Below are 26,420 nucleotides of genomic sequence, written 5' to 3'. Positions count from 1 at the left end.
ATTTATAAGTACCGTCAGCGGGTCAATCAATTAATTCAGATTTGTAGAGAGCTGCTAATCACCAGTCAGGGTATCCAGGTGCAAGGTTCTTGCTGAGTCGAAAATGCAGGTCTTTAGTCCCTTTTGGAATTTTGGGAAAGAGGCTGAGGTTCAGAGGTGGAGGGGAAAGGCTGTTCCAGGACTTGGCAGCGAGGTAAGAGAAGTAGCGTTCACCGCTGTAGCTTCGTAGGAACGGGGATTGCATGCGAGTGCGTGGGAGGTGGAGCGCAGGTGTCTGTTGTGTTGGTGGAAGTTCAGACGGTGGTTGATGAACTCTACTCCTTGGTCATGTTGAGTCTGATAGGCATGTGTCAGTATCCTGCATTGGCATATCTTCTGGATAGGGAGCCAGTGGATGTGGGTCAATTTGGGGAGGAAGTGGAAGAGTCTGGCAGCTGAGTTCTGTATCGTCTGGAGTCTCTTCAGGAGTTGGGTGGTGATTCCTGTGTGAAGCACATTGCCATAGTTCAACCGGCTGATGAATAGGGTTTAAGTGACAGTTTTCCTGGTGTTGACGGGGTGCCATCTGAAGATATTTCAAAGCATGCATAGGGTATGGAAGTAGGCAGAGGAGATAGAGTTGATGTAGTTTTTCATGCTGAGTTTTCTATGCAGGATGATACCAAGGTTGCTGACGTGGTCCGTCGGTCTGGGTCCGAGTCGGGAGAGCCACCAGGTGTAATTCCATGGGGAGGTGTTGTTCCCAAAGATCAGCACTTCCGTCTTGTCTGTGTTAAGTTTCAGGCAGTTGGTCTTCATCCAGTCTGCTACACTTGTCATACAGTTGTGAAAATGTCTCCTGGTGAAGGTGGGGTGTTCAGAGTGCGAGAGGATGACTTGGGTGTCATCTGTGTAGGATATGATGTTGAGGCCATGAGTTCTGACAGTGTTAGCTAGAGGCGTCATGTAGGTGTTGAATAGGGTGGAATCGAGAGATGAACCTTGAGGGATGTCGGAGATGAGGCTCTTGGGTTCCGAGGTGAAGGGTGGTAGTTGGACTATTTGGGTTATTACTGGGCCCCTATGTGATGGAGTCTGTTGATGAGGGTGTGGTGGGATACAGTATCGAACACTGCTGAGAGGTTGAGGAGGATCAGGACTACTGTTCCCCCATGGCCAAGGAGGGTTCGGATGTCAACAGTAGCAGCAATCAGGGTGGTCTCTGTGCTGTGGTTGGTGCGGAAGCCAGATTGGGATGTGACGAGCAGGTTGTTCCTGTCTAGGTGTTTGGTGAGTTGGTGGTTGATTGTCTTCTCGAGGACTTTGGTCTAAAAGGGGAGCAGAGAGATGGGGCAATAGTTTGTGAGTTCACAGGTGTCAGATGAGGGTTTCTTGAGGAGAGGTCTGCCCACTGCGTGTTTCCATCCGTCAGAGAAGGCAGTTGTGGTAATGGATGCGTTGAGGATGGAGGTGAGTTTGCAGCTTATTTCCTTGCTCCAAATGTTGAAGAAGTGGTGGGGGCAGGGGTCTGTAGGTGCTCCAGAGTGAATGGAGTTCATGATGGCTGTGGTGTCCTGTGTGGTGAGCTGTTCCCATGTGGTGATTGGGTGGTTATAGGTGGCGTCCATTGGTGTGAGGTGGCTGTAAAGGTCGGTTGGTTGGGGTTCAAATTTTCTGTAAATGGTGAATATATTGTCATGCAAGTAGTCTGCTCTGGTGTGACGCAGTATTCCTGGGAAGAGGAGATTGTGTTCTCAGTGGCTGAAGGCCGTGACTGCCTACCTGCTATTCTTTGCAAAGCTGATGATGTCTGGAAAACCTGTATTTTAATTCCCTTTTTTAAATGGGCCACTGTTAAAGTAGTTTCTGACTAAAAACAAGAAGCGATCCTAAAACCAATCGTGAAGAAGGGCAACAAATTGCCACACTTGAACCATTCTTTCACAAAAGTTGTTTTAAAATCTGTTAAAAGGACAGTAAAAGAAAGTGGAGCAAGGATCATCAAACCATTCTTTGACTGATCATTGTTTGTTCCATGGTCATTAGTGACAACAATAATGGAATCTTCTGTTGCTGTTTTGTGGACTTTAGTTCAGATTTTGAAATGCTTGACAGTAGTATCCTATTGCTCAAATATCAGGTTTTGAACATACATGTGGGCCCTCTGCATATTACCCAGCAGTTACATGTCCATAATTGGGTGCAAGTAGACATAATTAAGAAAGGGATTTTAACCAGGAAGTTTCCTTTTGAAAATGGACTAGACCAATATGGCTTTCTTGTACCTCTTTTGTTAAGTTTATTTTTGGAAAATTTCCCAAAGCAATTAAAAACAGCCTTTCATTTTTACCTAAAATTGGCAACTACCACATTGCATATTTAATCTATGCTGATGATCACATTTTGATAGATTATACCCAAGTTAGTCTGCAAAGAAAGATTTTTAGGGCATATTTACAACGAGGCGATAAAAAATTATCGCCGCTTTAGCGGCCGTTTTCGGCCGAAAAGCAGCGATAATTTTATCGCTATATCAGCAAGCTCACGCTAACGCGTGAAACCTTGCTTTAGCGTAGGGGTTTCTAACGCCCAGCTTTGCATCTCTAATGAGATGCAAAGTGGGCGTTCCTGACCTGACATTGTTGGAGAAATGTCGCTAAGCGACATTTCTCCTATCATCAAGCCCCACGCTATGAAGCATAGCGTCAGGAAAAGTAGCGATAACACCTGTTATCGCTAATTTCCTAACACCTGCTTCAGGACTAACTTAGCCATGATATCCTATGGAAGGAGGATATCATGGCTAAGTTTGTGAGTCCCTATCAATTAGCTAACGTGAGATTATCGCTGGGTTTCCTGCGATAATCTCACGTTAGCCAGTTAGTGCTAGGATTTTTATCGCTGATGAGATAAGCGTTGCTAATAGCACGCTATCTCAGCGATAAAAATCGGCGCTAGCCGGCGATAATTATCCGAGTGCTAAGTGCGCTCAGCGATAATTATCGCCGGTTGTTGTTGATATGCCCCTTAGTTTTGGAATTATTGGAGACAGAACAATTTGATTATAAATGCGGACAAAACCAAAAGGCTGATCTTCTTGGCAAAAGAAGCTATGTTCCGATGATATTAAAACAACCATGAACGTGAAAAAGTGCATTCATATAAACATGTGGGTGTCAATTTTAATTTCATGGTAATACCGGAGGCTAGCATTATGCATTATACTTTTATTGCCACCTCCTTGCAGCACTTCAAAGTATTACATCATAAAACTTCCAAACTCTAGAACATAGAATAACAATATATAAACCGCATCATAGCAGCTATCTTCCTCTTTCATTTGTTGCTCTTTGCAAGATAAGTATACCTTGTCTGAGATATTTATTCTTGGTGATTGACATAAATGTGGATATTGTTTACAGATTTTAAATTTAATAGTAGAGTATGTATGTACTTTGTGTTTTTTTTTAATTTGAGGTGTATGGTAAGTATTTAACCCAATTTTCGGGTTAATCGTTTTTGTTTAAATTTAATTGGGAATGTTTGGAAAAAAAAAAGGTGTTCAAGGCCAAGGTGCGTCATCATGCATACATGCGTGAGGACGCATCGCGGCCATCTTGGAAGTGAACTAGAGCGCTAACTGATGCGGTGTTAGGCATCGGATAGCGCGCGCACAGGCTGAGACGGTTTGTAAGTGTCATATCAGCTGTTTGGACACGGAGAAAGGTTATTTTCAATACTGAGTGAGCGTTTTAGCATTAAAAGAATTTTAAAAGGGATTTAAGGTATTTTAGGTTAAAAGTGGAATTAGATTTAATTATGATAATTTGTTAGTGCACAGTGAGAAAAGTGTCATGGAAACAGTGAGGTTTCTTAGGCTTCAGGTGCTGGAGAAGGAGATTTGAGGAAGATGGTTCAAGAGGAAATTAAAAGTTCTATGTAGGAAGTTTTTAAGAATGTTATGAGGAGGAAAAGGAAAGCAAATGAATGCTCTGATGAGGAGTTTTGGTTGGTCTTTAGATGAAGATGAGCCTTCTGGAAGTAGAGTATATGGTAAGAGAGCAAGAAAGAATAAACATATTGAGGTTGGAATTAAGTTTATGATAGAGGGAAATGGTGAGCCTAGCACCACAAAAGGAAAAGGTGTCCACCGCGGCATAAATGAGGGTGTCCAAAGCGACACAAGAGAAATGGACGAGTCTCTGGATGAGGACAGAGAAGATGAAAGTGATGAGAATGAAGATGAATTCATTTTGGATGATTATTTTGACGATGGTTGGGACATGGATAAGGATAAGGTGGATAAAGAGAAAAAAGAGAAGGGTTTGGTCAAGGATCCTCAAGGTGAGGATATGTTTAGTCCCGAGCTAATTTGACATCCAAGGAACGCAAATTGGTGGCCCTAGCCGCATGTCGCAGCATTTATTAAACTGTGGATTAGAAGGCCACTGGAGAAGGAAGCCAGGGCTCTCATGAAGGTTGAATGTTCTCGTCCTGTAGTAGATGGGAAATGTTGATGTACTCCGGAACTTGATCCGGATTTAATTAGCTCTCTCTTTAAGATGGGGCGTGGCCCAAGGAAGGGGCTTGAGAAAGCCCTCAAGCAATGTCAAGACAGGCTATTAGATGTGTTAGGCCCAATGGCCAGGATTCTTGACATGGCAGAGGAGGCTAAGATGAAGAAGGTTAATGTGGATATTGAGTTATTGAGAGGTTGGTCACAAAGGGCTATATGTTTATTAGGGAATGATAACGCAGCCCTAACATCGGAGAGGCGTATGGCGATCCTGATGAGGATTAGTCCTAAATTGGGGGACTTTTCTAAAAAGGAGCCAGCGGAGGATCCAAAAGGTTACCTATTTGGTGAGAGTATGGTGAAGGGAGTTGGGAAATATGTCTCAACATTCACCAGTCTTGATAAGGCTCAATCATCCCTAAGACGTGTGTTTGGTAGGGGTGTTTTCGAAAGGTCCGGGGCAAGGGCCCGTTTCCCTGGCCGTTCCTTTTCAAGGGCACAGTATCAATCTAATGGGAGAGCCGCATTCAGGGGTTTCCAGTCAGCGACTGGTTTTTATCCCCGAAGAGGAAGATCGGCAGGGAGGATGTGACAATCAAGAGGTCGAGCGCATTTTGCTCAAGGATCTCAAGGTAAGTACGAAGATTGTTATTGGTTCTTCCCCAGGCAAGGTAGGGGGAAGGTTGAGGTATTTTGAGGAAAATTGCGAAAAGATTTCAAAGGACAGTTGGGTTATCCAAGCTGTAAAAGGTTATATGTTGGAGTTGGTGAAGATGGCTTTTCAATTGAAATAACCAAGACAATTGGTTTTCAAAGAAGAATTGCAGGAGATTGTAGGAGTGGAGGTTTTGGAGATGTTACAGAAAGGGGCAATAGTGATGGTTTCAGAGGCGGAAAAATGTTTTGTAAGTACAATATTTTTGGTTGAAAAGAAAGGAAAAGGATGGAGGCCGGTGATAAATTTAAGAGGATTAAATCAATATGTGATTTACAGGCATTTCAAGATGGAGAGAATACATCTTTTAATAGATATCCTTCAAGCAGACGATTGGTTAGTGAAGTTGGATCTGAAGGATGCTTACTTCACAATTCCAATAGTAGAGGAAAGTCGCAAATTTCTACAATTCAGGTGGATGGGTCAGTTGTACCAGTTTACTTCACTCACGTTTGGTCTGGCGTCAGCACCTTGGTGCTTCACAAAGGTATTGAAAACAAAAAGAACAATGTCTCAACTGGTATGTCATTCAGGGGGGACTGTTCGTAGAAGGTGTTGCAATCACATGGGGGCGGGGGAGGGAAAAGGGGGCGATGGAGACCAAGATAGAGTTGAAAGATTGTTATTTGCACATAGTTATAGCAGCACTACGATACAACTAGATTGCAGTAACCATAACAACCAATTGTGCACTGGAAGTGTTGGTGTGAGTGAACGGTGCAGTGACACAAGTGATTAGAGAACAATGTGTGGCGGTGAAAAACCAGTAAAAAACAATAATTTGTAGGGGTCAAACAAATGATTTTAACAAATGTAAATACAGTTTCATTTTTTGCGAATGACCCTCAAACGGCGCGAATGGCGTTGTGGAGTCGACGGCGTTTCGACCTATTCAATTAAAGGTCATCATCAGGATGATGGTTACTTATTTCTTTAAATAGTGCAGGGGTGGAACTATAAGAGAGGAAGAATCCAGGGAAAAGAATCCACTTTGCAGGAACCGCTGTAGAAACAGAGGGGACAAGCGGTCAGGGTAATTCGATTGAGGATGTGTGATGGGTGTAGATACAGAGCAGGTGTCGGCTTGGGAGGTACCTGCAGGACGTCAATTGAATGTAGGCCGGAGGGTGGGAGTTGCGGTCTAGGTGTGCAGGAGTCACGGACCGGAGGGGAAATATAGTCTGTGGCTGGTGGAGCGATCAGTGCTTTGGGGTTAGCACAACCGGTCAGGTCGTGATCAAGGAAGCCGGCTTACCCGGTCTCAGCTGGGTTAACGGGTTTACTCCTGTTTCCGCTCTCTTCTTACAAAGGCGTTGAGGCCTGTAGCAACGTTTCTCAGGGAGAGAGGTGTGAGAACGATTATGTATCTGGATGATTTTTTAATGTCAGTCAGGAGTAGTTGAGGTGTCAGTTAGTCATGACGTTGGAACTTTTAGAAAGTTTGGGATTTGTGGTAAACAAGGAAAAATCTGTATTGATCCCAAGACAGTGTTTGGAGTTTTTAGGTTTCATGGTGAATACTGTGGAGAAAACTTTAAGTTTGCCAGAGAAGAAGGTAAAGAAAATAAAAACAGAAGTGAAAGGTTTGTTAAAAAGGGAAAGAGTAGTTCTGAGATCGTTGGCAAGAGTGATTGGTTTGTTTTCTTCTTCAATTCAGGCAGTTTTTCCAGGGCCCATTCATTACAGGGCTTTGCAGAGATTGAAAGCGGACGCTCTAAGAAAGGGGTTATGGTATGGACATCAGGTAATTATTACAGCAGATGCTCGCAAGGAGCTAGTTTGTTGGTTAGAGAATTTAGAAGCTTGGAATGGCCGAGCAATTTTTGGAATATGTCCAGACTTTGTTTTGGAGATGGATGCAAGCCTTTTTGGCTGGGGTACTTGTCTGGAGAACCAAGAAACAGGTGGGAGATGGTCCATGAAGGAGAGATTGGAGCATATACATGGTTTAGAGATGAAGGCTGGTCTTTTTGCCTTAAAGAGTTTTGGAAAAGAATTGAGGAGTTTCAATGTTTTGTTAAAGATGGACAACGTTTCTGCGTTTCGGTACATAAACCTCTTAGGTGGAAGCAGGTCGAGGAATCTGACACAGCTAGCAAAAGAGATTTGGAGTTTTTGTTTGGAGGAGAGAATTGGTTTGCAGGCGAAGTATTTTCCAGGTCAGTGCAATGTAGTGGCAGATTGGAATTCGAGGTTTCTCAGAGATAACGGCGATTGGAAGCTGAATGTTCAGTTTTTCAGGAGAATCTTTCAAGTTTGGGGTCCACTGGATGTGGACCTGTTTGCGTCAAGGCCGACTTACCAATTGGATTGGTATTTCAGATGGAGGCCGGATCCATTAGCAGAGGAGGTGGATGCGTTCCAGCAAGATTGGAGGAAGATTTGGGGGTATGCTTTTCCCCCATTCGCAATGATTTAGAGGGTGTTGTTGATGGTGAGGAAGCAGAGGTGTCAGCTTGTGTTTGTGACGCCATTTTGGGATGGTCAGGCTTGGTTCCCAGGTCTATTGGAGCTTGGCAATAGAGGAGCCTTTGTTGATTCCGGATTCAAAGGACGTGCGGTTAGGAAAGGAAGGAGTGTTTCATCCTTTGGTTACAGAAGGGGCTTTGAGCCTTCTTCTATGGAAGATACCAGGAGAGGAGAGCAGTTCGGAGAGCTTTCGGAGCAGGCACAGGAGTTGCTTAGAGAGTCTTGGGCACCTGGTACCAGGAAGAGATATCTGGGCACTTGGAGGAAGTGGTTTGGTTGGTGCTTGGAAAGGGGTTTGGATCCTGTGGAGGCATCTGCCATAGAATTGGACAATTTTTTAAGTTCTTTGTTTCTTAAAGGATTAAGTTACAGGACTATAAACTGTTATAGGTCCGTGGTAGCCGCAGGTCATAAGTTGGTAGGTGGTTGTTCTATTGGTAGAGAACCTCTGGTATGTAGAGTGATGAAAGGTGTGAAGTTAAGGAGGCCTCCTAGGCCAAGGTATAGTGGTTTGTGGGATGTTAACAAGATCCTAAGTTTGTTTGAAGGTTGGCCAGCCAATAGGTATTTGAGTCTGAAACAATTGTCTGGGAAGCTGGCAATTCATTTGTCTCTCATTTTGTTTAGGAGAGTATCAGATGTGAGAGCTTTAGATATTAATAACAGGTGTTACCAAAAGGCCAAAATGCATGTCTTTTTTTTATTTTTTATCCTAGGGTTGAGGAACATCCTAAATTGTGTGTGGTTAGATGCTTGAAAGAGTACGAAGGTAAATTCAGTGAATTTAGGAAGCATTGAGATGAGCAGCTTTTGGTTTCCTATGTGAGACCTTTTAGGCCAGTTTCTCCAGCTACTATTGTTAGATGGGCGAGATTCTGTATGTGTGAAGCAGGTGTGGATTTGCAAGAGTATGGTGCACATTCTGTGAGAGGTGCGATGGCAAGTAAGGTTCTTTGTCTGGTGGTCGTTTGGAGGAAATTTTACGTGCAGCAGATTGGTCTAATGCGGATGTTTTTGCAACCTTTGGGTCATGTTTCGTCTGTGGTTTTTGCACAGCTTTGAACATGTATAATGCTAGCCTCCGGTCTTGTCATGAAATGTAGATTCTCCAAGTTTGTGTAGAGAGAATCTGGATTTCATTAAAGACGCAGAGGTTATCATTATACCTCCCACCCTCTCGGTGTGGAGTAGTTGAAATGTTTTTCTCATATTGTATATATGTTTGTAAGGAGATAGTATGTTATGGGTTTTTGGATTTATTTAAGGATTTAATGGTTTTTTTTTCCAGATGTTCAATAAAGCAGGAAAATTAAAAGTTTGTGTGCTGAAGAAGGAGTTGATCTTTGCATCCAGAGCAGCATAAAGAGGAAGATGGCTGCTATGATGTGGTTTATATATTGTTGGACATTCTATGTTCTAAATTTTGAAAGTTTTATGATGTAATACTTTGAAGTCCTGCAAGGAGTTGGCAATAAAAGTAATATGCATAATGCTAGCCTCCGCGTCTTTAAGGAAATCCAGATTCTCTCTACACAAACTTGGAGAATCTACATCCTAAGCTGACTTGCTCAACCCCCTTTCCCTATTTCAAAATTCCTTAAAGGGTACTGTTAATGCCTTGAGAAAATTAGATTATTTTTATGTGAGTTATGCTCTTGAACCACTCAAGGCCAATTGGTGGGAATTTAATACCTGAAACCCTATATGGAGCAGAATTATTTGCACCACACCAGAGGTGTGCCTGAGGACCTCTCAAAGGTATGCTATAAAAAGTAATCTGGCACTCCCTTCAAATACAATGATCCAGGCCATCCGGTTAGAATAGCATCGCAACACATGAATGTCATTAGGAAGTGCGCAAACTGTTCGGTATTTCCAGCAACTGGAGCATACCCCATGTAAGACTAAACTGCTGTATCTAGCTCAGTAGTTACATATTAAATCTAATAATGGGGTTAAATTAACAGGAATACTGTGTTCATTGGCTTTCAGCCATGGCATAGATTCCCCTTTAACAGACCCGCATTGCCTACCAAGCTTACTTAAACTGAAACAGTCACTAAAAGAGAATGTGCAGCTAGTAATTTCTAAGCAAGAACCTGTTTACCTAGCTACTAATTGTTTGGTAAAAGAATTTGTAGAGTGTAAAGTCTCAAAAGATTCCTACTTACCTGAGGTCTTGAACAGACAGATGAGGGACCTGATTCTTAGATTGCATATTAAAGTGGACTTTTCCTGGCACTGTGGGTGTGTCCATCATCAAACTGCTTCAAAAGAAGGTTTATGCACATGTGACGTAAGTGTTAAAACAGTCCATGGCCCATCTACTGCTCAACTGTTTTTTCCTCTTGGAAGAGATGAAGAAGATCCTACACTCTCTCTTGGTGAAAAGTGGGTGCCAAGACTACAACATGGCTTTAAATTTAATGTTTGCATTTCCTTCTGCCAAACTAACTTTTGCCATAGGCCAATTTTTGAGGGTGTGTCTTAAGAAATTCTTCTTAATGAACATCACTCCTGTCCCAGGGTGACAGCTTATCCTTTGTCCTTGATTTTTATGTACTCACATGAATTGTGTGCAGGTTTTTGAACATTTCAGACTCATTTTTGATTTATTATTTTTGTTTTCTTGGTTTCCTGAAAATTACTTTCCAATTTCCTATTAAAAATGTAATCCACATAAGAAATTCGGACAGATTAACATTTCAAAATGTATTCAATCCATACTGTGCCTTATTAAAAAGAAAATGAGCTAGTCAAATTGGTAAAGAACCTCCAAGTCGTAATAAAATTCTCCCCCCCAACCTATTTGTATATACATTTTTTTTTAATATATACTAAGGGCTCCCGGTTCTATGGTATTTATTTTTTTGACATTTCCGTCTGTATTTATCCATATATTTTTTAGATTTTTTAGTCAACTTTATCTTTATCAGTCACACTTGAATGCCTTCCAGGTTCCAGTGATATGAACACCAGCAGAAGATAAATCAATGCACTTATATGAAAATATGCACATTTCAGTATCAGCCTTGTGCATAGCTACTGCTGTTTAAGCCTCTTTACTAAACCCTTTACCTATCAATCCACACAGTTAATGGCCTGGCATTCATGGCAAAGTGTATCACTCTAAAAGCATCCAATTTCTGTTTTTATATACCTTTAAAAATAAATAAAGACAAGAAAATAAATGTTTTTTTGTCTGTTTTTATTTGTAAAAATCAGTTAAAACGGAAAACAGGGAGCCTTATGTATACTATATGAATCTCGTATGCCACATTTGGAATTCTGGGGGTTCATGCACTTTCCAGTAATTTCTAATTGCAGAGCATGATATTAATATCAAAATAAACCACCAGATTCAGTTACCTCTTGTTCTTAGCCCCCAATGGCTTGAGGTGCTATAAAGAATAGATTTATAGATTTTACACCCGGGAATTGAGGCACTCCAAGCAAGTCCTGCATAAATAAGATAACCTTTTCCCAGAGTTCCTTAGCCTCATTCAGACAGGTCAAATTGGTCCATGTTCAAGTTTGTGGCATCTAGGACAGCAGTGGAAAATATTTGGGTTCCAACTGTGTAGTTTTATTGGGATGTAGTATACCAGCCACTGTGTCTAAATATGCATTGTTTAAACGTGGATTCTCCCAATTCTTCACAATTAAGAAAATATATTTCAAGCCATTCCCCCTAAGTCAAGTTTTTTGCCATTTGTTTGAGCTGTTCAAAGGAGTTTTTCAAAATCATTTTGACCGGTCTGTTCATTCTTAAAAACTTGAATGGATTGAAACAGATCCCAAAAGACACACATATGATGGACAGAATGCAGAGCAAATCAAACATTCACCCCCAGTCGAGAAATCTGGGTTAAATCCATTGTTCTTTTGCTCACCATGCCACCCCAGTTTAGATCCAGCCATATGCAAAACAGTCTTGACCCTGTGCCTCATGGGAACAGTCCAGCCTGAACTGCCAAGCCAGGTCCTCCCTGGACTGGAAACAAGCATCCTAGGACCAGTTTCGGGGTCTCAGCCCTCGTCAGCCAGGATAGCTTGATTTCAGTGGCATGGAGAGCCCGGGACTCACGTCTGCGCATACCCATCCCACTCGGGTGACGAATGTAAAAAAAACAGTTGATGGACAGAATGCAGAACAATGTCATACATTCACCCCAGTACAGAGATATGGGCCTAGATCCATCATTTTTTTTGCTCACCATGCCATTCCAGATTGAACCCAGCCAAATGCAAATCAGTCTTGACCCTGTGCCTCATGGGAACAGTCCAGCCCAAACTGTCAAGCCAGGTCCTCCTTGGACTGGAAACAAGCATCTTAGGACCTGTTTTGGGGGTTCAGCCCTCTTCAGCCAGGATAGCTTGATTCCAGTGGCATGCAGAGCACAGGACTCACGTCTGCACATACCCATCCCACTTGGGGTGACGAATGCAAAAAAAACAGTTGATGGACCGAATGCAAAACAGTGTCAAACTTTCACCCCAGTACAGAGATCTGGGCCTAGATCCATCATTTTTTTTGCTCACCATGCCATTCCAGGTTGAACCCAGCCATATGCAAATCATTATTGACCCTGTGCCTCATGGGAACAGTCCAGCCCGAACTGCCAAGCCAGATCCTCCCCAGACTGGAAACAAGCATCCTAGGACCGGTTTCAGGACATCACCCCTCATCAGCCAGACTAGCTTGAATCCAGTGGCACAGTTAGCCCGGGACCCATGACTGGGCTTACCCGGTGCACTTAGGGTGAGAAAGCAAAAGACACACAGATAATGGACGGAATGCAGAGCAAATCAAACATTCACCCCCAGTCAAGAGATCTGGGTTAAATCCATTGTTCTTTTGCTCACCATGCCACCCCAGTTTAGACCCAGCCATATGCAAATCAGTCTTGAACCTGTACCTCATGGGAACAGTCCAGCCTGAACTGCCAAGCAAGGTCCTCCCTGAATCGGAAACAAGCATCCTGGGACCTGTTTTGGGGCATCAACCATCATCAGCCAGGCTAGCTTGAATCCAGTGGCACAGTGAGTCAGGGACACACGTCTGTGCCTACCCGGCACCCTTAGGGCAAGAAAGCAAAGGACACACAGATGATGGGTGGAATGCAAAGCAAATCAAACATTCACCCCAGTCAAGAGATCTGGGTTAAATCCATCATCTTTTTGCTCACCATGCCACCCCTGTTTAGACCCAGCCATATGCAAATCAGTCTTAACTCTGTGCCTCATGGGAACAGTCCAGCTTGAACTGAGAAGCCAGGTCCTCCCTAGACCGGAAAAAAGCATCCTGGGACAGGTTTTGGGGCATCACCCCTCATCATCCAGACTAGCTTAAGTCAGGTGGCAGTGAAACAGATCTCAAACCATCCACATGAACCCTCAATGTGGAAAGGCATACAGTTACTCAGTTTTTGTTACAGATTTGCAAATAGGGGAGTTTATCTTCTATCTGTGATTTTGGTTATTTGATTTTAACAATTTCCCAGGGAATTAATCCCATGTTCATCATCCAGTCCCCTAATTTCCCAAGGTTGACTTTTTCCCATCTCCAAATTTTCATGACGATTTTGAGAGCATACCGATGTAGGTGGGGTTGCTGCAGCATGTGCAGCATGGATTTTCAGAAGTCACCAAAGTTGTGCCTTTTTTGTGAGTAAGAAGTTATAGTGTGATATTTTATTTTTCTATGATTCGAGAAAGGAGAGGTGGATGAATTGGATAAGGAAAATTCCTCCATAACACCCCTTCTAGAAAGTAGTTATCAAATACGTTGGAGCCTGCTGTGTTGTAAAATCTGCCATTTGTATTTAGGAAAGCTGCAGAGTAGTATGATTTTCAATCTGTTAGAGTCAACCCTCCATCACATAGATTTAAATTCCACTGGCTTAGCTGCGATCAGTGTTTATTTCAGATGAAACTTTTAATCAAGTGTTGATTTTAAGAAGAAAGGTATTAGTAAGGTGACATGGGATTGCCTTGAACAAAAAGTTTAAGACAGGTATTATATGCATTGTAACAATTGCTTCTCTGGCTATACTGGAGATAGAGATCTTGTCCCACCTGTCTATATGGACTTAACCTTGTGAGTGAGAGGGGTATAGTTTACTTTATGTACATTTTCATCTTGTTCGGAAACCCTGATCTCAAAATAACTTATTGGTTTCTTGTGGTGAGTTGCTGGCAAGAACTGTGGTAGGAATATAATGCTGGTATTGAAAAGTTGGGTTTACAATTTAGTAGTGCTTACCCTGTACCCAGAGTGCACTGTGAATTATGTTAAAGTATTCAAATGTTTAATAATTACATTAGTATCAGATTAAAGGTACAGTACTCGATTGTCAGCACAAAGTTTGAATTTAGGAGCTCCTGGGATTACCACTTTGATTACTCCCCCTTTTTCCCAAGGCACAGGGCAAAGGTTCTATGAAGATTGCAAAGAGCAAAGGCAACAGAGGGCAGCCTGATCTAGTGCCTCTAGTGATCCTAAAAGAGGCTGTGCCTCTTCTACTCAACAACAGCAACACCGTTGATCCCTTACATACGTGGGTAAGTGACTTGGTTTGCTGGTTAGATTGAATCCCATCGTTTCTAGAACATTTAACAAAAAATTCCAGATCATAAAGTCAAACACCTTCACAGCATTTATAAATTATACAGTCACAGGGATTTTAATTGTAGTGAAGTAGTCAATGGCTTATTATAAGAAATGTGTGTTCAAAAATTATTTATTTGTATGGGTTAAAGTTTTCATAAGGATTTTATAATCTTTATTTTGGCTGAGTTATTGGGCATATAGAATTCACATCTTCTAAGTTCCTATCTTTCTCAATAAAGCACATCAATTCACCTTTTCTTAAAGAGGGTGGAACACAGCTCCATCTCAGAGTGCAATTAAACAGTTCTGTTAAGCGGATTTTCAGCTGTTTGATCAGACACTGGTACCTTTCTTGTGGATAAACATCTTTCCCTGGAGCTTCACATTTAAGGCGTGGCTTCACAGCCACCTCTAACTTCTTTACTTCTATTGGGTGGATAAAATTGGATGCTTCCTGCGTCATTAGTGAAGGAATTTCAGTTTGACCTAAGAAATTTGCTACATTGGTTTCTGAAGGGAATATATCTTCTTGATACATTTTTTGAAAATGTTCAAGAAAGGATTTTTCAATTTGGTGGCTATCTGTAATCAGAACTCCTGCTCTGAATATTAATCATTGTTGACGTATTCATTGTCTCCGACTTTCATTTTTATGAGAATCTAGTACTTTGGATTTTAACGGTGTAATCTATAATGCTAATGTTATTGGTTATTTGTGATTCCTGAATTAGGTGGAGGTTAATTTTTCCAAATATGAGGTTTTAGGTTCTGATATGTATTTCTACAAGATTGTTTTAGAAATAAACAAAACAAAAATTACAGATGTTCAATGACTGTGGGCAACATTGAGTGGGTGTTGCTTGAAATAAGGAAAAGGCAGCCCCATGTATCCCTCTGTGGAAATATGGATTTTTATGATCAGTCATGTCCCCTATCTTGGACCCCAACGGTTTCATGTATAAATCATAAGTACATGTATGTTCCCTCCAGTTCCAGTTATGAAGACGCAAACACATGTGCGTCCACCGTCAACATGTCCTCTTTCAGATCCGCCATGAATGGGCCGGATATTCTATTCCTAAGTATGAAAGGCCACCGGCTTTATATGGTTCATTTATGCCATTTTACAGTCCAGGCGAGTAGGCCCTGATTCTGCCATTAACCCTTTTCCTGCCTTCTGCCTCTGAAAGCTCCAGTCTGAGCTCGCATCTGTATCCATGAACTTTGTCCTACTCCCTGCGCGGCTAACGGTGCCTGACTCGGCCTGTCGGCCTGTCTGCCTGCCAAAAACTGTATTTCACCTTCAAGATTATCTGTTCTGCTCCGCTCCTCATCCAATGCATTCCTGTCTAGCAGTTTAAGTAAACATCCCTCTAGCTACCGTGCAAAAGGGCCCGGCTTCTCTGTCTTTATGCGAGTAATTCATAGCCCTGTTACTATGGAAGATTTCTGCCCTCGCATCTAGTGTAGACACTTAGACGCTTGTACACGCACTAACAGTCAGTATAGTCAGTATAGAATAAGATTCTATCCTAAGAGACCTCTCTTTTTGGATAACACAGTTCTTTAAACATAGGATGTAAGATATGATTTAGGATTAGGTTGACATAACCCCAGACTTTTGTCTCCACATGTAGAGCTAAATGTCAAGTCCCATTCACCCCCTAGTTGCACGTCAATCACACGTCATGCTGCTGCGCGCGCATCTCTGCCAAGTATTTTTGCTGACATTGCGAAATTCTTTCATGGAACCACCCATTTGTGACATCATACCTAATGACGTTCTTTAGTTACGCCTAGTTACACCCATTTTAGTTACGCATGTATGTTTTTATCTCTGTTATCAACTGTTACGCCTCCTGCATCTGTTTCACTGTAATGCCTCTTCTATAAAAATGATTACCTGTCAATAAAGTATTGTCCTTCACTTCCTGAACCTTCGTGGTGATGGAATATGAAGCCCACAAATTCGAATTGTGTTTTGGAATAAAGCCCGTTCCGAACCTCTAATACCACGGATTCTGCCTCTTATTTTACTGAGCTACTCTTATTAATTTTCCGCATCAAATTAAGTTCCGGTAATTAAATTATTTACCACATATATGGCGCCCGAACAGGGACACTTTCTCATCTCACGCGCCGGAGGTGCGTTGCAGGCCCGGTCTCCTGCCACAGCTGGACGGACAACAACGCGTACCCACAGGATTTCCTGTATCTCCCTCCTGCCGAGCGGGGGTAACTGAGGCTGCGATCAACACCCAGACGAGGCGGTGAGAAGTGCGAAGTATCCCGACCAGAGCCTAGCTGAGAGAGCAAGATCCGAGGTATACAGAGTCCCACCAGGTTCCGAAGTTCCGAAGTTTCGAGTCGAGTCCAGTCTGGTCCAAGTCCAGTTCAGTTCAGTTCCGAGGCCTTCCGTTTCGAGCTACCCGGTGAGTACCATTGCCGGGGAGGCGTTCTGACGTGCACATAGGGTGTGCCGGTCAAGACGGGTTTGGGTACACAAATCCGGTCTGCACTGTTTCAGCAGTGTATCTGTACTGTTTAGCAGTATATCAAGTATGTCTAGTATATAATTCAGAATTACCTAGTTAGTGCCGAGTATTATACTTAGTGACTAGTTCCCTAAATGGCCATCATTGTTGTTCATTAAATGTTAAATGTTAAAATGTTTTAAATACGTTCTGCATATTGTGGTGTGAATGACTGTTCATTATTGTGTTTTGTTGTATTAAACGTGTTCAAAATTAGGTATCAGATCAGTTCTCAATATGCCGCTCTTTTCGAGATTAAGACAGATCAAAACTAGAAAAGGGGTACTCGAAGAAGCTGTTCCCATTCCTCCTAGGGACACTCCAGGGTACTTCATGTATCATAAACATGGCCTAGACGCCATATTATTTCTTGATTTATGGGTAGACTACACCAAGGAATTACCAGAAAGTCAGAGGTGGCCCGCAGCTGGGACCTGGGATGCAGATTGCATCATGAAAGTAGAGGAAGAATTATGGAAAAAGAAAGCTAGACAATCACAGAAAGATGCCATTGAATTATGGCGTAAAGAATCATATAGACGTACAGAAAAAGCACTCAGACAGGAAGAGAAAAGTAAGGAGAATTCAAATAAAGTCCGAGAAAATATATTAATTGAAGAAGGAACCCGAGCAAAATCAGAACAAGCAGACCGACAAAGAAATGCCCTTATGAATGGTATGTATCCTCTTCTGGCCGAAGGGTTACCTAAGGCCACTCCGGAGATACCAAAAGACTTGCCATTGTTTCCGATAAAAGCACATCCCAAAGGGCATCCCAGAACCGCCGAAGATGTTTTCCTTTCCTCTTATTTAGACGACGCAGCTCCCGAGTATGCTAATACTGCACCACATAGACCGCCTGCCGAGGGGGTTCAACGCCAAGACCCTCCGTCTGTACCTCCGCAACAACAAACTCCGACACAAGTTCCGGCAAGCGCATCTGTTTCTACAGCTGTACCCACACCTATGGTTGCTATATCACGTTCAACGAATCCTTTCACATCCAGCACCCCAGGCGGTGCTACAGGAGGTACAGCAAACATTTTTTCCACGCCACCCAGAGTAAATAAACTTTCCTTTCAAGAATTAGCCCACCAACGTACGCCCAAACTAGTAACTCCCGACATGCTTAAGGAACTTCTAGTAGATTGTAGATATGACCCTGTGCCCGGCAAAGAGGACGAAATGCTGCTGGCATCATTACGTATCCGACGAGCTGCAATATATTTAGGGAGGCTACCAGGAATGACTACACATTTAGAAAATATATATCACTTTGTCCAGTCAGGGCGAGATTCTGAGAGTATTAATAGAGCCATGGAGTACCAGAAAGTGGAGATACAGGGGGAACTGTTACGTTTCCTCATAAATTGTGTGATCAGAAATCAAGACCGACCAGGGGTAAATCCGGAAGAAATGCGAATTCTTACCACATGGAGTCGGAATATATCAGAGGGGAGACATAATAAACTATTAAGTATAGTAGCTATGTGCCGAAAGATCCGCAAAGAAGTAGAACGAATACACGAAGAAAGATTAGCGGTAGACCAGCCTGAACAAAACGAGGAGGAGGAGGAAGAATTAGAACTGCCCACAGGACAGTTAGAAACAATGGCCTATGTAGGTAGAGGGAGATCTTGTAATAATACTAGATGCTTTACTGATCCGATACGTCCGATACGTCCAGATAATAACAGAAATTTCCAAACACCTATAATAAATATAAGGTCCCCCGAACATTCGTTCCAAGCCGCTGACAAATTACTCCGAGAACGAAGGGGTTATCATATACTCGATTCTATGGACGAACAAGAATTAGCCAGGTCAGCCGTTCACTGGGTTGACAGTCCCGGAAAATATAGTGATGATACACTAGCACATACGTTTTTGAACCTCACCCCAGATGAACAGCGTTTAGCTGGTATCTATATGATTCAACAACTCCTTATATTATATAATAGCCAACACTCCGATCCTAGTCCCCTACCTGATATATTGACTGAATTACTTACGAATAAATGGAGAGGTTCAGGTACTGAGTTAATTAGAGAAATACTAGAATCCAGAAAGCAGTACATTCTTTTTGTATGCCCCGAACATGTCTCACTGCCCATCAAGGAAAGAACGACGTATTATATGGATAGACAGAATCCCTTACGCGAAGTCCACCCGATAAAAGGTGATGACAATCAGTTTAAACGTGTGTTTGTATACACACCCATATCTAAAATGGAACTATTAGAAATGAAGAAAGTGGTACCCAGTCATGACAAAGACCCAGCGGGTTTCCACCGTGAAATTAAAGACATGTTGCTCATGGGAGAGTATACCTATCCCGACATTATGAAAATATTAAAGGTATTAATGCCTGCGGGCATTTACGAAAAACTCAAAGAAAAGGATTGGGAGGTGGGAGACCAAAAGATAGATTGGACAGCATTAGAAAACGAAGAAACAGCTCGAGGTCCAGGTTTAGGGCTCGGGGAAAAGACCAGAATACTACCAGGTTTATTAGTACAGGTACTGCCACGTTTATTAACTACGAAAAAGGAAGACTGGGGTGCAATCTCAGCCTGTAAACAAAAGCAAGATGAAGACACTAGTGATTTCTATGCCCGATTCGAAAAATGTTTTGGTATAAATAGTGGAATAAAAGCAAGTAGCGAATCATATCCACATCTGTTTGTGACAAAATTAGTTGAAAATGCCTTGCCCCAAGTTAAGAATAGAGTATTGAAATTCGAGAGTACCTGGCAAGGTAACACTCCGTCACAAATGTTACAAATGTTACAGTACCATCACAATAGAATTAGAGAGGAACAAGAACATGAACAAAGACGCATGAAAGACACGAAAATGAAAATGCTAGTTTCCCAGACAGTTCCAGCTGACGGTCATAAAAAGGGTATGACACAGTCCAGTGTTTCAGCAGGTTCTGTAAAAGGGACATGCAACTATTGTAAACAGCCAGGTCATTATGTACACGATTGTCCAGTTTTAAAACATAATATCGCCATAGGTAATACAAAAGAAAGACCACGGCCACTTAGACAGGATCAGAACCAGCAAGGAGCCCCGCAGCATGCACAGTCCATGCCGGCTCCGCAACAATCTATGCCAGCTCCACCACCGCAGCCCATTGCTGCCACACAAACAACGACACAACAGATGTACCAGACCGCACAGTATGACTATCCTGATTATCAACGATACTCATCAAACAGCCTAGAGAGGGAAGTTGGCTTACCCCTTATCGAGGTCCCTGTAGATCAAGAAGGACCTTATGTACACAGTGAATTATTAGGCCAAGATAGAAAATTTTTACTTGATACAGGGGCAAGCCGAACAACCATAAAACGTAGTGAAGTTCCAGGGGCACCCCTCTCAGGCTCACAGAATATTTCCCTTGGTTTTTCAGGAAAACCTATCATTAACGAAGTATCACAGCCTCTTCCCCTTACGATTGGTCCTTTGACACGAACTACAGATTTATTGCTTACTAAATCATGTCCAGAAAACCTGTTAGGTATAAAAACATTGAAAGCTCTAGGAGCTATAATATGTTGTTCTCCGGAAGGAGTAAGATTGTTTTTACGTGATTTCAAAGGGCACTATGTGTCCCGAGACATGGATCACCGACTGCAGACTTTACCCACACATTTATGGGCACAAGGCCCTACAGATGTTGGTTGCATGAACATTACACCATATCGAGTCACACTAAAGACAGGAGTGGTACTACCACGAATGCGACAATACAAGTTACCCCCAGATGCTGTAGTGGCTTTACTACAAATCATTGACGAGCTTATTACCCAAGGAGTGGTTGTGGAAACCGACTCCAATGTATGTAATTCCCCGATAATTCCGATTCTTAAACGAACTGATCCAAAAGCCCCGCCAGTATATCGACTGGTTATTGATCTGCGCGAATTAAATAAATGTATTGTACCACAATACCCCGTAGTCCCAGACATTTCTTCATTACTGACAGCCATTGATTCCGAAGCAACATTCTTTACTGTAATTGATCGCAAGAATGCCTTTTTCAGCGTCCCAATAGATCTGGAAAGCCAATACTTGTTCGGATTTAGTTTAAATGGACGAAGCTTTAAATTCACACGCGCACCTCAAGGATTCACAGAAAGCCCCAGCATCTATAGCCAAGCACTGAAACGAGAACTTGACAGTATCCACATGCCAGTCAACACTGCCCTGCTTCAATATGTCGATGATCTGCTGATCACTGCTAGAAGCGAACATGAATGTGAAAAAGCCTCACTGACGGTTTTACAATTCTTGGCCGAAAAGGGGCACAAGGTGTCCCCTTCTAAGCTGCAATTCTGTGTCCAGCGAGTTGTTTACCTTGGGCACTCGCTGTCCAAGGAGGGAAGGCAGCTTACACCCGATCGCATCCAGTTAATTGCTAACATGCCAATACCCAAGACACAAAAGGAGGTGCGGGCTTTTATAGGCCTCACTTCATATTGTAGGCAGTGGATCCCTCAGTATGCATTTCTAGCAAAACCACTCATTCAGTTGACAACACAGGAGGCAGCCACATCGACTGTCCTCCCTTGGACTCAGGAACATACACAAGCTTTTGAAAGCCTAAAGAAAGCTTTATGTCAAGCACCTGTTTTAGCAACACCATGTTACAATAAACAGTTTACACTCTTTGTTACAGAACGCGAAGGTACTGCCTTGTCAGTACTCACTCAGGAACAAGCAGGATCACACAAACCATGTGCTTATTTCTCTAGTACATTAGATCCCGTAGCTCAGGCTCTGCCTGCGTGCCTGAAATCAGTGGCAGCGACAGCTTTAGCAATCAGACAAAGCGATGCCATAGTGTTAGGACATCCATTGACAGTACAAGTACCACATGCAGTAGAGGTTCTCTTGAACCGAACACAAACACAACACTTGACTATAGCAAGACTCACCGGTTACGAATTAACATTGTTTCAGCCACACATAGAAATCAGACGTTGTAGTACATTGAATCCTGCCACACTTTTGCCAGTAAACGGAACAGACCCACTAGCACATGATTGTATTGAAGTTATTACTATCACGACGAAACCTAGACAAGACTTGACAGACGTCCCATTGTCAGACCCAGACCTGACGTTGTATGTAGATGGTTCATGTATGAGAACAAGTACAGGAGAGCTAGTGGCCGCGTATGCAGTCACAACAGACACTGAAGTTATTGAAACAAATTGTATAGATACCTTGTCAGCTCAGGCAGCAGAGCTCATCGCTCTGACACAAGCCTGTATTCAAGCTACGAATAAGAAAGTCAACATATACACTGATTCACGTTATGCATTCGGAGTTGTACATGACTTCGGCGTGCTGTGGCGAGAGAGAGGTTATTTAACTTCTCACGGTGCTCACATTCAGCACGGACCCCTCATTCATGCCTTATTAGATGCAATACATCTACCCACTGCAATATCAATTATGAAATGTAAAGCTCATACGAAAGTTACTGATATCATTTCCCAAGGCAATGATCTAGCTGACAGAACAGCTAAACAGACTGCTCAAACTCACACATCTGACATGACAAAGACAATAGTTCCGACACCAACACATTGCATGATGGTTAAGGATCCCGCTCTTGACGTAATTGACATACAGACACATGCTACACCAGATGAAATAAAGAAATGGACTGAATTAGGAGGGATCCAAACGGATCAAGGATGGATGACGATGGAAAAATCTGTATGGTTCCTTCCTGATTCTATGGTTCAAGTTATCATTAATACAATACATAGTCCAGCGCACCTAGGAGAAAAAGCTATGCTAGACAGCATTCAACACATTTGGTTCAACAAACATTTACGAGCAGCAGCTAAACAAAAAGTTCGTACCTGTATGATCTGTTGTCAGTTTAACCCAGGTAAAAGCATTCCCGTAGAACAGGGTGGATTTCAGCCTCCTGAGCACCCTTTTGAAGTCCTCCAGATGGATTATATCCAGATGGAACGATGTCGAGGATTCAAATATGTTCTTGTAGTTGTCTGTGCTCTTTCCCGTTGGACAGAAGCATACCCGGTCTCAGATTACACTGCCCCGACTACTGCCAAACAGTTGGTTCGAGAATTCTTCCCACGGTACGGTTTACCACGTGTTGTCTACTCAGATAACGGCCAGCCGTTCTCATCCGAACTAATGAAACATGTTTCACTTTTGTTAGGCTATCAATGGAGATTTCACTGTGTCCGACACCCCGAGGCAGCAGGTCTCGTGGAACGACATAATCAAACTCTGAAAATTAGATTGTCCAAAATATGTAGGGAGAAAGGCGTCGATTGGGTAGTAGCCTTACCAGTTGCACTCTTTTACATGAGAATGGTAGCGCACTCTCGAACAGGCCTATCCCCTTATGAGGTGATCTTCGGTAGACCACCAAATATGTGGGGGACGCCTATACCATGCAAAATAACTGATGTTGACTGTAATATGCTGACAGATTACCTGGCTTCCTTGATGTCTGCACTACAATCTTGTCGTTCACAGGTAGCTGCAGCCTTTCCCGACAACACCGAGGTGAAACCCCATGACGTAGTTCCCGGGGACCTGGTGTTAGTGCGGAATTTTGACCGGAAGACTCAGCTGGATCCTAGGTGGAAATCGCCTCAACTTGTACTGCTCACCACGAGGACAGCCGTGAAGATCGAAGGTCGCAAAGGTTGGATACATTCAAGTCATATCAAGAAATTTCATGGACTACCGTCTGATGTAAACGATACACCTCGCGTGTCTTCACCAATTGACTCAAAGCTTCCTTTGGTTGAACTAAGCGATAAGGAACTATACAAACTAAAATTACGGTCTAAAAAGTCAGACAATTTGATTGTTTAAGTCCTCTCCAAGGTGAATCGGTCAAATTTGTCTCTGACATGTATCCCCTAGACCTGAATAGAGAAAGAAACGGAAAAATGCAGTTGAAAAAACATGCGTACTGTAAATCACTGCGTAGTCATTACACAGTGACGTTACTAATTTTGTTTTTCTTAAGTCTTTTAATAATTGCTGCAAGTATATTGTTGCACATATATTATCCTATTTCTAAACATGTTTACAATGTTACTGCTGAACATTCTTTTAGTGAATTACCCCCGCATGAGTTGTCCTATAGATTTGCGCTGCGCAATAACACTTTTATTAGTATGTTACATCATTCCCATCAGACTAGCAATGCTACAAATTGTTGGATATGTGGCCGACTCCCTCCCTATCAGAACTATAAGGGAATTCTGCCTCTCTTTCCATATCCGTTCACACACAATGGCTCCTGTGGAGCATGGTTTAGTTTAATTAATTCCCTAGATTCGAATTCCGCAGTTTATCAAGACAACTGGGTATGGGGAAACCTGAACTTAGTTTTGCTTAAAGTCTGCTACCCTAACAAGGAGGGACTGCCCAAAAGAACAGGAACTGATCTAGAAAATGAAGTATACGGATTAGGTAATTTCACGCTTAATCTCATGATCCTGAATGTTGAATCCGAAGCTGCACCAATTTTGCCCGCTATGTCAGTATTTCCAGTTAAAGGTGAATTGTGTGTAAGAAAGAATGGTTCCATACATATGGGCCATAGTAAATGCACCACTGTAATAGAATTCAGTGATCAAGGCAAGTCTACATTTAGAGCTTCTCGCCATTCCTACTTCGTATGTGGTCAGACTGCATATACACGTTTGCCTCTAGATTGGGATGGTACCTGTTACATCGGATTCCTTTTGCCACCTGTTTTCCTAGCTCCTCCTGATTATCATAGAAATACTCATTTAGTACACAATAGACAGCAGAGAGATCTCCCAATCGTCGATTACACTGAAACAGCATGGGAAAAATACACAGATTTCAATAAAGGTTTCTTCCCCTATATAGGTACAGTCACTAATAGTAAGCTGATACGTAGATTAACCAGAACCCTTGAAGCAGTAGTGAACGAAACTATTTCCGCCTTAGGCAATTTAACAGAAGAGCAGTCTGCTATGCGGATTGTTGTGCTTCAAAATCGTCTTGTCCTTGACGTCATCCTGGCCGATAGGGGCGGAGCTTGTAGGGTCATCGGATCAAGTTGTTGCATTTTCATACCAGAAAATTCGCCGTCTGTATATAAAGCCATAACTCGCCTTCATAAGATTGTAAGCCAGATACACCAGAATCCAGGCACCTGGACTTGGTCCGGTTGGTTCTGGGGTGTGTTGTCGGCCTGGGGATGGAGAATGCTCTCCTTCCTAGGTATTGGCTTTCTCATACTATTCAGTTGCTGCTTATGTCTACAATGTGGGCCAGCGATTTGTGGTCTGTGTGCCACCTCGTGTATCCCACATCCAAGTTTTCGTTCGAGATCCCGGAAGAAGAAAGAAGAACAAATGATGTTATATGAACAGATCAACGGATTGATGAAGATTGATATCTCTTAAGGGCAAGTAGGGGACAAGGAGGGAATGTGGAAATATGGATTTTTATGATCAGTCATGTCACCTATCTTGGACCCCAACGGTTTCATGTATAAATCATAAGTACATGTATGTTCCCTCCAGTTCCAGTTATGAAGACGCAAACACATGTGCGTCCACCGTCAACATGTCCTCTTTCAGATCCGCCATGAATGGGCCGGATATTCTATTCCTAAGTATGAAAGGCCACCGGCTTTATATGGTTCATTTATGCCATTTTACAGTCCAGGCGAGTAGGCCCTGATTCTGCCATTAAACCTTTTCCTGCCTTCTGCCTCTGAAAGCTCCAGTCTGAGCTCGCATCTGTATCCATGAACTTTGTCCTACTCCCTGCGCGGCTAACGGTGCCTGACTCGGCCTGTCGGCCTGTCTGCCTGCCAAAAACTGTATTTCACCTTCAAGATTATCTGTTCTGCTCCGCTCCTCATCCAATGCATTCCTGTCTAGCAGTTTAAGTAAACATCCCTCTAGCTACCGTGCAAAAGGGCCCGGCTTCTCTGTCTTTATGCGAGTAATTCATAGCCCTGTTACTATGGAAGATTTCTGCCCTCGCATCTAGTGTAGACACTTAGACGCTTGTACACGCACTAACAGTCAGTATAGTCAGTATAGAATAAGATTCTATCCTAAGAGACCTCTCTTTTTGGATAACACAGTTCTTTAAACATAGGATGTAAGATATGATTTAGGATTAGGTTGACATAACCCCAGACTTTTGTCTCCACATGTAGAGCTAAATGTCAAGTCCCATTCACCCCCTAGTTGCACGTCAATCACACGTCATGCTGCTGCGCGCGCATCTCTGCCAAGTATTTTTGCTGACATTGCGAAATTCTTTCATGGAACCACCCATTTGTGACATCATACCTAATGACGTTCTTTAGTTACGCCTAGTTACACCCATTTTAGTTACGCATGTATGTTTTTATCTCTGTTATCAACTGTTACGCCTCCTGCATCTGTTTCACTGTAATGCCTCTTCTATAAAAATGATTACCTGTCAATAAAGTATTGTCCTTCACTTCCTGAACCTTCGTGGTGATGGAATATGAAGCCCACAAATTCGAATTGTGTTTTGGAATAAAGCCCGTTCCGAACCTCTAAT

The sequence above is a fragment of the Triturus cristatus genome, chromosome 2_1 (assembly GCF_964204655.1).
Source record: "Triturus cristatus chromosome 2_1, aTriCri1.1, whole genome shotgun sequence".
Classification (NCBI taxonomy): Eukaryota; Metazoa; Chordata; class Amphibia; order Caudata; family Salamandridae; genus Triturus; species Triturus cristatus.
Note: the sequence above shows the minus strand (reverse complement) of the source record.